We start from the raw sequence: 12,118 nt of genomic DNA, 5'->3' as shown, positions 1-12,118 counted from the left end.
GCCCATGATCTACAGACTCTTTCATCTTTCTGTTTAGTTACTGAGCTGCATGTAGTAGGACATCAAGGGATTTTAAAACTAGGATGAAAAATTAAATTTTTATAGTAAAATAAGGTCCAAACCACAAGATATACCAAAGAAAATGAGTCAGAGAATATTTTAATTACAAGCACATCCATTGTACATGATGTAATTTCAAATTGTCTTTAAACAATTTCAGTATGAGAATCCATTTTGGAAGTAATTATAAACACTGATTCACAATGCCAAATTTGGAATAAAGTACTACTTAACGATCTTATGACTATGATGGAAGGATTATTAAGGCTCTCTTTTAGTTTTAATATATTGATAATAAATAGATAGAGGTCTCAATATCTAATAGAGTTGGTTTAAATAAATTTCATAGAAGAACACCTTGTCTCAGAAGCAGCAGGATGAATCCAGTGAGAGAAAACGTTTAGCAAGCATGGTTGCTTACTTCATCTTGCAGTTAAGGACTCAGCACCTCTTCTAGTTCTAGAAACAGGTTCTTCATTTATGTCCATGGTGCTGCCACTCATAACTACAAGATGTATTACGTAAGGAGTTTAATAAGCTTCAAGGGAGAAAGAACTAAACACTGCACTGACGTTTCAAACGTAACAGTACCAATCATATTCAATTTTTGAAAAATAAATTTATTTATTTTATTTATTTATTTTTGGCTGCATTTGGTCTTTTTTTTAAACATCTTTATTAGAGTATCATTGCTTTAAAATGGTGTGTTAGTTTCTGCTTTATAACAAAGTGAATCAGTTATACATATACATGTGTCCCCATATCTCTTCCCTCTTGCGTCTCCCTCCCTCCCACCCTCCCTATCCCACCCCTCTAGGTGGTCACAAAGCACCAAGTTGATCTCCCTCTGCTATGCGGCTGCTTCCCACTAGCTATCTATTTTACGTTTGGTAGTGTATATATGTCCATGCCACTCTCTCACTTTGTCCCAGCTTAACCTTCCCCCTCCCCGTAACCTCAAGTCCATTCTCTAGTAGGTCTGCATCTTTATTCCCGTCTTGCCCCTAGGTTCTTCTGACCATTTTTTTTTCTTTCTTTTTTTCTTTTTTTTAGATTCCATATATATGTGTTAGCACACGTTATTTGTTTTTCTCTTTCTGACTTACTTCACTCTATGACAGTCTCTAGGTCCATCCACCTCACTACAAATAACTCACTTTTGTTCCTTTTTATGGCTGAGTAATATTCCATTGTATATATGTGCCACATTTTCTTTATCCATTCATCTGTTGGTGGACACTTAGGTTGCTTCCATGTCCTGGCTATTGTAAATAGAGCTGCAATGAACATTCTGGTACATGACGCTTTTTGAATTGTGGTTTTCTCAGGGTATATGCCCAGTAGTGGGGTTGCTGGGTCATATGGTAGTTCTATTTTTAGTTTTTTAAGGAACTCTATACTGTTCTCCATAGTGGCTGTATCAATTTACATTCCCACCAACAGTGCAAGAGGGTTCCCTTTTCTCCACACCCTCTCTAGCATTTATTGTTTGTAGATATTTTGATGATGGCCATTCTGACCAGTGTGAGATGATATCTTATTGTAGTTTTGATTTGCATTTCTCTAATGATTAATGATGTTGAGCATTCTTTCATGTGTTTGTTGGCAATCTGTATATCTTCTTTGGAGAAATGTCTATTTATATCTTCTGCCCATTTTTGGATTGGGTTGTTTGTTTTTTTGATATTGAGCTGCATGAGCTGCTTGTAAATTTTGGAGATGAATCCTTTGTCAGTTGCTTCATTTGCAAATATTTTCTCCCATCTGTGGGTTGTCTTTTCGTCTTGTTTATGGTTTCCTTTACTGGCAAAAGCTTTTAAGTTTCATTAGGTCCCATTTGTTTATTTTTGTTTTTATTTCCATTTCTCTAGGAGGTGGGTCAAAAAGGGTCTTGCTGTGATGTATGTCATAGAGTGTTCTGCCTATGCTTTCCTCTAAGAGTTTGATAGTGTCTGGCCTTACATTTAGGACTTTAATCCATTTTGAGTTTATTTTTGTGTATGGTGTCAGGGAGTGTTCTAATTTCATTCTTTTACATGTAGCTGTCCAGTTTTCCCAGCACCACTTATCGAAGAGGCTGTCTTTTCTCCACTGTATATTCTTGCCTCCTTTATCAAAGATAAGGTGACCATATGTGCATGGGTTTATCTCTGGGCTTTCTATCCTGTTCCTTGATCTATATTTCTGTTTTTGTGCCAGTACCATACTGTCTTGATTACTGTAGCTTTGTAGTATAGTCTGAAGTCAGGGAGCCTGATTCCTCCAGCTCCATTTTTCTTTCTCAAGATTGCTTTGGCTATTCGGGGTCTTTTTTGTTTCCATACAAATTGTGAAATTTTTTGTTCTAGTTCTGTGAAAAATGCCAGTGGTAGTTTGATAGGGATTGCATTGAATCTGTAGATTGCTTTGGGTAGTAGAGTCACTTTCACAATGTTGATTCTTCCAATCCAAGAACGTGGTATATCTCTCTATCTATTTATATCATCTTTAATTTCTTTCATTAATGTCTTATAGTTTTCTGCATACAGTTCTTTTTTCTTCTTAGGTAGATTTATTCCAAGGTATTTTATTCTTTTTATTGCTGTGGTAAATGGGAGTGTTTCCTTAATTTCCCTTTCAGATTTTTCATCATTAGTGTATAGGAATGCAAGAGATTTCTGTGCATTAATTTTGTATCCTGCTACTTTACCAAACTCATTGATTAGCTCTAGTAGTTTTCTGGTAGCATCTTTAGGATTCTCTATGTATAGTATCATGTCATCTGCAAACAGTGACAGCTTTACTTCTTCTTTTCCGATTTGGATTCCTTTTATTTCCTTTTCTTCTCTAATTGCTGTGGCTAAAACTTCCAAAACTATGTTGAATAATAGTGGTGAGAGTGGGCAACCTTGTCTTGTTCCTGATTTTAGTGGAAATGGTTTCAGTTTTTCACCATTGAGGATGATGTTGGCTATGGGTTTGTCATATATGGCCTTTATTATGTTGAGGTAAGTTCCCTCTACGCCTACTTTCTGGAGGGTTTTTATCATAAATCGGTGTTGAATTTTGTCGAAAGCTTTCTCTGCATCTATTGAGGTGATCATATGGTTTTTCTCCTTCAATTTGTTAATATGGTGTATCATGTTGATTGATTTGCATATACTGAAGAATCCTTGCATTCCTGGGATAAACCCCACTTGATCATGGTGTATGATCTTTTAATGTGCTCTTGGATTCTGTTTCCTAGTATTTTGTTGAGGATTTTTGCATCTATGTTCATCAGTGATATTGGCCTGTAGTTTTCTTTCTTTGGTACCTCTTTGTCTAGTTTTGGTATCAGGGTGATGGTGGCCTTGTAGAATGAGTTTGGGAGTGTTCCTCCCTCTGCTATACTTTGGAAGAGTTTGAGAAGGATAGGTGTTAGCTCTTCTCTAAATGTTTGATAGAATTCACCTGTGAAGCCATCTGGTCCTGGGCTTTTGTTTGTTGGAAGATTTTAAATCACAGTTTCAATTTCAGTGCTTGTGATTGGTCTGTTCATATTTTCTATTTCTTCCTGGTTCAGTCTCAGAAGGTTGTGCATTTCTAAGAATTTGTTCATTTCTTCCAGGTTGTCCATTTTATTGGCATAGAGTTGCTTGTAGTAATCTCTCATGATCCTTTGTATTTCTGTAGTGTCAGTTGTTGCTTCTCCTTTTTCATTTCTAATTCTATTGATTTGAGTCTTCTCCCTTTTTTTCTTGATGAGTCTGGCTAATGGTTTATCAATTTTGTTTATCTTCTCAAAGAACCAGCTTTTAGTTTTATTGATCTTTGCTATCGTTTCCTTCATTTCTTTTTCATTTATTTCTGATCTGATCTTTATGATTTCTTTCCTTCTGATAACTTCAGGTTTTTTTTTGTTCTTCTTTCTCTAATTGCTTTAGGTGTAAGGTTAGGTAGTTTATTTAAGATGTTTCTTGTTTCTTAAGGTAGGATTGTATTGCTATAAACTTCCCTCTTAGAACTGCTTTTGCTGCATTCCATAGGTTTTGGGTCACCATGTTTTCATTGTCATTTGTTTCTAGGTATTTTTTGATTTCTTCTTTGATTTCTTCAGTGATCTCTTGGTTATTAAGTAGTGTGTTGTTTAGCCTCCATGTGTTTGTATTTCTTACAGATTTTTTCCTGTAACTGATATGTAGTCTCATAACATTGTAGTTGGAAAAGATACTTGATACGATTTCAATTTTCTTAAATTTACCAAGGCTTGCTTTGTGACGCAAGATATGATCTATCCTGGAGAATTTGCCATGAGCACTTGAGAAGAATGTGTATTCTGTTGTTTTTGAATGGAATGTCCTATGTATATCAATTAAGTCCATCCTGTTTAATGTATCATTTAAAGCTTGTGTTTCCTTATTTATTTTCATTTTGGATGATCTTTCCATTGGTGAAAGTGGGGTGTTAAAGTCCCCTACTATGATTGTGTTACTGTCGAATTCCCCTTTTATGGCTGTTAGTATTTGCCTTATGTATTGAGGTGCTCCTATGTTGGGTGCATAAATATTTAAATTGTTATATCTCCTTCTTGGATTGATCCCTTGATCATTATGTAGTGTCCTTCTTTGTCTCTTGTAATAGTCTTGATTTTAAAGTCTATTTTGTCTGATATGAGAATTGCTACTCCAGCTTTCTTTTGATTTCCATTTGCATGGAATATCTTTTTCCATCACCACACTTTCAGTCTGTATGTGTCCCTTGGTCTGAAGTGGGTCTCTTGTAGACAACATATATACGGGTCTTGTTTCTGTGTCCATTCAGCCAGTCTATATCTTTTGGTGGGAGCATTTAATCCATTTACATTTAAGGTAATTATCAATATCTATGTTCCAATTACCATTTTCTTAACTGTTTTGGGTTTGTTATTGTAGATCTTTTCCTTCTCTTGTGTTTCCTGCCTAGAGAAGTTCCTTTAGCATTTGTTGTAAAGCTGGTTTGATGGTGCTGAATTCTCTTAGTTTTTGCTTGTCTGTAAAGGTTTTAATTTCTCCATCAAATCTGAATGAGATCCTTGCTGGGTAGAGTAATCTTGGTTGTAGGTTTTTCTCCTTCATCACTTTAAATATGTCCTGCCACTCCCTTCTGGCTTGCAGGGTTTCTGCTGAAAGATCAGCTGTTCACCTTATGGGGATTCCCTTGTGTGTTATTTGTTCTTTTTCCCTTGCTGCTTTTAATATTTGTTCTTTGTATGTAATTTTTGATAGTTTGATTAATATGTGTCTTGGTGTGTTTTTCCTTGCATTTATCCTGTATGGGACTCTCTGTGCTTCCTGGACTTGATTAACTATTTCTTTCCCATATTGGGGAAGTTTTCAACTATAATCTCTTCAAATATTCTCTTGGTCCCTTTCTTTTTCTCTTCTTCTGGGACCCCTATAATTCGAATGTTGGTGAGTTTAATGTTCTCCCAGAGGTGTCTGAGACTGTGCTCAATTCTTTTCATTCTTTTTTCCTTATTCTGGTTTGAGGTAGTTATTTCCACTATTTTATCTTCCAGGTCACTTATCCGTTCTTCTGCCTCAGTTATTCTGCTATTGATCCCTTCTAGAGAATTTTTAATTTCATTTATGGTGTTGTTCATCACTGTTTGTTTGCTCTTTAGTTCTTTTAGGTCCTTGTTAAACGTTTCTTGTATTTTCTCCATTCTATTTCCAAGATTTTGGATCATCTTTACTATCATTATTCTGAATCCTTTTTCAGGTAGACTGCCTATTTCCTGTTCATTTGTTAGGTCTGGTGAGTTTTTGCCTTGCTCCTTCATCTGCTGTTTGTTTCTCTGTCTTCTCATTTTGCTTATCTTACTGTTTTTGGGGTCTCCTTTTCACAGGCTGCAGGTTTGTAGTTCCCGTTGTGTTTGGTGTCTGTCCCCAGTTGCTAAGGTTGGTTCAGTGGGTTGTGTAGGCTTCCTGGTGGAGGGGACTAGTGCCTGTGTTCTGGTGGATGAGGCTGGATCTTGTCTTTCTGGTGGGCAGGTCCACGTCTGGTGGTGTGTTTTGGGGTGTCTGTGGCCTTATTATGATTTTAGGCAGCCTCTGTGCTAATGGATGGGTTTGTGTTCCTGTCTTGCTAGTTGTTTGGTATAGGGTGTCCAGCTTGCTGGACATTGAGTGGAGCTGGGTCTTGGCGTTGAGATGGAGATCTCTGGGAGATTTTCACCGTTTGATATTACGTGGAGCTGGGAGGTCTCTTGTGGACCAGTGTCCTGAACTTGGCTCTCCCACCTCAGTGGCACAGCCCTGATGCCTGGCTGGAGCACCAAGAACCTGTCCTCCACATGGCTCAGAATAAAAAGAAGAAAAAAAAAAGAAAGGAAGAAAGAAGAAAATAAAATAAAGTTATTAAAATAAAAAATAATTATTAAAAAAAATTTTTTAAGTGATTAAAAAAAAAAAGAAAAAAACGGACAGACAGAACCCTAGGACAAATGGTAAAAGCAAAGCTATACAGACAAAATCACACACAGAAGCATACACATACACACTCACAAAAAGAGAAAAAGGGAAAAAATATATATATATCCTTGCTGCCAAAGTCCACCTCGTCAATTTGGGATGATTCGTTGTCTATTCAGGTATTCCACAGTTGCAGGGTACATCAGGTTGATTGTGGAGAGTTAATCCTCTGGTCCTGAAGCTGCTGGGAGAAATTTCCCTTTCTCTTCTTTGTTCGCACAGCTCCCGGGGTTCGGCTTTGGATTTGGACCCGCCTCTGCGTGTAGGTCGCCTGAGGACGTCTGATCTTTGCTCAGACAGGACAGGGTTAAAGGAGCAGCTGCTTCGGGGGCTCTGGCTCAGGCCGGGGGGAGGGAAGAGTACGGAGGAGGCGGGGCGAGCCTGCGGCGGCAGAGGCCAGCGTGACGTTGCAGCAGCCTGAGGCGCGCCGTGCGTTCTCCCGGGGAACTTGTCCCTGGATCACGGGACCCTGGCAGTGGCGGGCTGCACAGGCTCCCGGGAGGGGCGGTGTGGAGAGTGACCTGTGCTCGCACACAGGCTTCTTGGTGGCGGCAGCAGCAGCCTTAGCGTCTCATGCCCGTCTCTGGAGCTCCTTTAAGCAGCGCTCTTAAACCCCTCTCCTCGCGCACCAGGAAACAAGGAGGCAAGAAAAAGTCTCTTGCCTCTCCGGCAGCTGCAGACCTTCTCCCGGACTCCCTCCCGGCTAGCTGTGGTGCACTAACCCCTTCAGGCTGTGTTCACGCCGCCAACCCCAGTCCTCTCCCTGCGATCTGACCGAAGCCCGAGCCTCAGCTCCCAGCCCCCGCCCGCCCCGGCGGGTGAGCAGACAAGCCTCTCGGGCTGGTGAGTGCTGGTTGGCACCGATCCTCTGTGCGGGAATCTCTCCGCTTTGCCCTCTGCACCCCTGCGGCTGAGCTCTCCTCCGTGGCTCCGAAGCTTCCCCCCTCCACCACCCGCAGTCTCTGCCCGCGAAGGGGCTTCTAGTGTGTGGAAACCTTTCCTCCTTCACAGCTCCCTCCCGCTGGTGCAGGTCCCGTCCCTATTCTTTTGTCTCTGTTGTTTCTTTTTCCTTTTGCCCTACCCAGGTACGTGGGGAGTTTCTTGCCTTTTGGGAGGTCTGAGGTCTTCTGCCAGCGTTCAGTAGGTGTTCTGTAGGAGCTGTTCCACATGTAGTTGTATTTCTGATGTATCTGTGGGGAGGAAGGTGATCTCTGCGTCTTAATCTTCCTCCATCTTGAAGCTTCTTCATTTGGTCTTTGTTGCTGTGCGTGTTCTCTAGCTGCGGCAAGCAGGGGCTACTCTTCATTGTGGTGCTCGGGCTTCTCATTGCGGTGGCTTCTCTCTTTGCGGAGCCTGGGCTCTAGGCACGCGGGCTTCAGTAGTTGTGGCACGTGGACTCAGTAGTTGTGGCACGTGGGCTCTAGAGCGCAGGCTCACTAGTTGTGGTGCACGGGCTTAGTTGCTCCGCAGCATGTGGGATCTTCCTGCACCAGAGCTCGAACCTGTGTCCCCTGCATTAGCAGGCGGATTCTTAACCACTGTGCCACCAGGGAAGTCCCAATCATATTCAATTTTGCATTTTAATTTTTTCCCCCTGGTTTCTGGGCAAATATTCTACAATAAAAGCAAGAGCGTTAGGAAGGAAGGAAAAGAAAATCCAATTTTGTTGTTTTTGTTGAAGCTAGTAGATGGCTCAGCATTGTTGCAGAGAACAATCAGATTTCCTGGAGGTCTGAAGATCAGGTTCCCAGAGTTCTCATGAGGCAGGGAAAACTTAGAAGGGAGTTCTTTAAATAAATGGAAACCTAAATCAAATATAGAGATTAGTTTTAGAGAAACAAAAATGGTCCATAACCCAGTGTAATTTTATAAAGATGACACTCTGATTTCTCTCTCTAGTTAAGGAAGGAAAAGGAAGAAAGGAAGAAAGTGACAGGGACACCAATGAGATTTTGCTAAAGCTTGAAGCGAATAAAGGTCTTATGCTTATATTAATACTGCTCATTTGTATGATAATTATATTAGAATCTTTTTGATTTAAAAATTAAGTATTTTTTAAAAGGAAACAACAGAATCAGGGTTAATAAAATTTAATCCTGTTTGGGTAAAGTATGGACTTTCTCATCCAAGTACATTTTAAAGTTTTTTAATAGTTAACTAAATTCTGTAAGATCAAGCACTGGCAAAATTCTTTTTTTTTTTTTTTTCCTTATTTTGATGAAGAAGCTCTAACCTGACCTTCTGTTAATTGGGAGATGTTCTACCTTCTGTGGCAGTGCAAAAGTTTTACTTATATAAAGGAGTTATCTCCACCTTGTGGTCTCTTAGAGTTTTGACTCCGAAAACTTCAGGAAATGGTTTCAAAAGTCTGTCCTTCCAAACTCTAAGTGGGGTGTCTGACCCAACATCTCATAGTTAGCTGGTGACAGAGCCATGACTACAGCCTGTTTTCTCTTCCTCTCCAAGCTATACTCTTGGCTCTCATAAATGGATTCAGATCTTAGTTACAATGCTGACAAAATTAAGATTAGGATTAGGGGAAACCTGCAGGCTAGAGGTTCCAGTCTCTGATATATAGGCATCTCATTTAGGGAAACTAAAAGGTAAAATATATAGGAGATTGAGTCAAGGTCAAATATTAGAAATCCGTAGCTTCATCACAGCTAATTTGGAGACAGGGTTTAGGCAATGGTTGAGAGATAGGACAGAGGATCTATAAAAATGACTATCAGTTTTTGATTATTTGGAGAGTCCCTGCTTCTTGGGCATAGTTACCATTTCCTATCATCATATCTTAAAGTCGTTATCGAGGCAGGAGACCCCTATGGATTGGCATGATATAGTCAATGTAACAAAGTATAGAAATCGGGACATAAGATTTAAGTAGGAAGTTATATTTTCACCTGACCTACACAAGGAGATGGAAGGAAGGAAGCTGGGAAAAGCTCATTGTCTAGCATTGTACCATCTACATTGTAAGTGAGTGATCAGTGTTTTTTAAATAAATGTTTTGTTGCATGTATGCACCACGGGCATAAAAGCTTCATTCATTCTTTCATCCAATAAACACTGATTGCACACCTATCATGTGCCAGGTATTGTGTTACGGATGCAAAGATGAACAAGAGCCACTGTCTTTCTCCCTGCATTGGAGCTGCTAGCAGGATACTTCTTGACATATGATAAATAAATGAGCACTGTGCAACTTGACATTGACACAATAGAGGCAGGAACCCTGCAGTGAGGAAGCATATATAAACTTTTATAACTGTATCACTCTGTGAGTTACTGGTTTGCTATATATATATATATATATATATATATATATATATATATATATATAATCTTTAGCTTTTTAGCTTTTTTTAGATGAGTAAATTCGTCTTTAGCTTTGCAAAATCCCAGAGGTAAAAACTCTTCTGTACATAGTGACTTTAATTTTCTTTTATTCTTCTACTATCTTTCAGCAATATCAAATAAAAGTCAATCAAAAGTCAGTTACTCAGGGACAGATTTCCTAGGTTTTGAGTCATTCAGTCTTAATAGCCTCATCTTTTGGGGGGTTGGGGCATAGTTTCCTTTAAAGTCAAATTTTTAATGAAAGGGGAAAAAAGAAAATTATTCAAATTAATTAAATTTTGCTTCCTGTTAGCCTATCTTGGAATGTTAACTACTGGACAAAAGGTACTTCATACTGCTTTTAGATGTCTTTGGTTTTGTTGTTAAGGTTTAGGGATACCTTCAGATATCAGATGACCAGGGAAATTTCTATCATGTCAGACTGAGGGTGGACCATCCTGTGCGACAGTGGTTCCAGGAAATGTTGGAGTTTAATGTCCCTAGATGGTATAGCACAGCTGACACTTTCAAAACGTTCAAACATGGCACCCCAAACACTTAGTTCTGGAAGGAGTTTTGGAGATTGTATACTGCTGAGGACCTCAAAAAATGGGCTTTGTCATCAGAATTACCTGAGGAGTATTTTTTAAAACACAAATTCACTCTTAGGCTTACTAAATTAATATTTCTGTTGATGGGACCCAAGTGTCTGTAATTTTAATCTTCGACCCACATGAGTCTGGTAAGCATCCAGAACTGGACACCAACCACTGTTTAGAACTGTAGAGGGTCTGATATTTTGCTCTATTGCAAGCTATAGCCTGACCCAATTTCATGGATGCCAGCAGAATACACAAGAGCTCTGCGTCAGAGACAAACAACGTTTTACTCAAAGCACAAGCAGGAGCCAGAGTATAGCATTTGCACTAGTTCCCCAGCCCAACCCCACTTCCTGTCAAGTTGATGCAAAGAGAGCCAGATGATACCAGCAAATGAACGGGGAGAGGAATCCTGGGCTTGAGGAACCTGATGTTTTTATAATGGGCAATAAGCACATCTGTCCTTTTCTTGGGATGGAGACACTACCTCTGTCCTCCAAGGCTATTTGCTGTACAAATATCCTTGAAAAATTAGCCTGAACAAAGGTAGTCAATGCCTCTTTTCACAAGATGTGCAGAAACATGAGAGACCCATAGAGAATTGTCTCCCCCACGCAACTTTCCTTTTGAGGAGGAGGTAACTGAGCCTCAGAGAGCTGAAGAGCTCGGTGATACATTCCATTAGTGGCCATATGAGGCTCATCCAAGAACCCCATTCTTTCTACACCTGTTTCCCTCATGCTTTCCCAGCCACCTGTCTTCCTCTCTGCATTGATTTCCTAGAGTTTAGTAAGATGTCAGAGATGAAATCATTGAAGGATTTGCTGCATGAGTGAGTAGTAATGACAAGTGCAACAGTTGACGGCAGGCCAAGAGAGAACTTGAAACGGATGCGTTGACAAATCTATCACCAGCTGAGCTGCCTTCGCCCATCCTATTTGGCTTGCAAGTAAAATGAGAGGGACACCAGGCTTTTATTTCAATTGACTTGGCAATGTAGACTTTGACTTTGGAAGCAAAAGGATAGTATTTGAAGTTCCTTGCTGTCTTCTGTTCCTGACATTCAGCTCCCTAAGGGGTAAATTACTGCGTGTTAATGGAAGAGAGCACTAATAGTTTTGTAGTCAATTTGCTGTAGACATTTTTAGTATATTTTAATAGAAAAAGTAAAAAATAAATCAATACAGATCTATATACGTCACCTAAAACCCTTTCTCAAACAAAGTGAGCAATAAATTTAACAAATTTTTGAATAATGGGCCTAAAGACCAAACACTGAACAATATCTATAACAAGGAAAAATGATGATAAAAACGATGATATTCTGAATATATTTGCCTTTAAGAGGATAAAAATTTGCTAGCTCTGACACTTTACTGGCAACTAAAGAAATTGGAATAGGGAAATTTTGAAATAATTTTGACTCCTTGTGAAGAAAATACAGAATTTAGAAATCCAAATTGATTACTATTTACTTCTGGGCACTAATTAAGGAAAACCTTAGAGAAAACATGCAATTGATAACCGTCGACACCACTTAATACATTTTTAAAATTATTTTGCCTTGTTTAGATACACTGGCCTGCCTTAGAGCTTTAGCCAGTTACAAGATTTTAGAGCTTTGACATTTATGAAGGACATATCTTG

The 12,118-nt window shown here is 39.4% G+C and overlaps 1 protein-coding gene across 3 annotated transcripts in view; it reads left to right on the top strand.

Moving 5' to 3' along the window:
- The window catches only part of ABCB11 (ATP binding cassette subfamily B member 11), an 85,763-nt gene that overhangs the window by 50,355 nt on the left and 23,290 nt on the right, over positions 1 to 12,118 (top strand). The gene's annotated exons all lie outside the window — the stretch shown is intronic.

The sequence above is a fragment of the Balaenoptera ricei genome, chromosome 7 (genome assembly GCF_028023285.1).
Source record: "Balaenoptera ricei isolate mBalRic1 chromosome 7, mBalRic1.hap2, whole genome shotgun sequence".
In the NCBI taxonomy this organism is placed as follows: Eukaryota; Metazoa; Chordata; class Mammalia; order Artiodactyla; family Balaenopteridae; genus Balaenoptera; species Balaenoptera ricei.
This window is presented reverse-complemented; position numbering and strand designations above follow the sequence as displayed.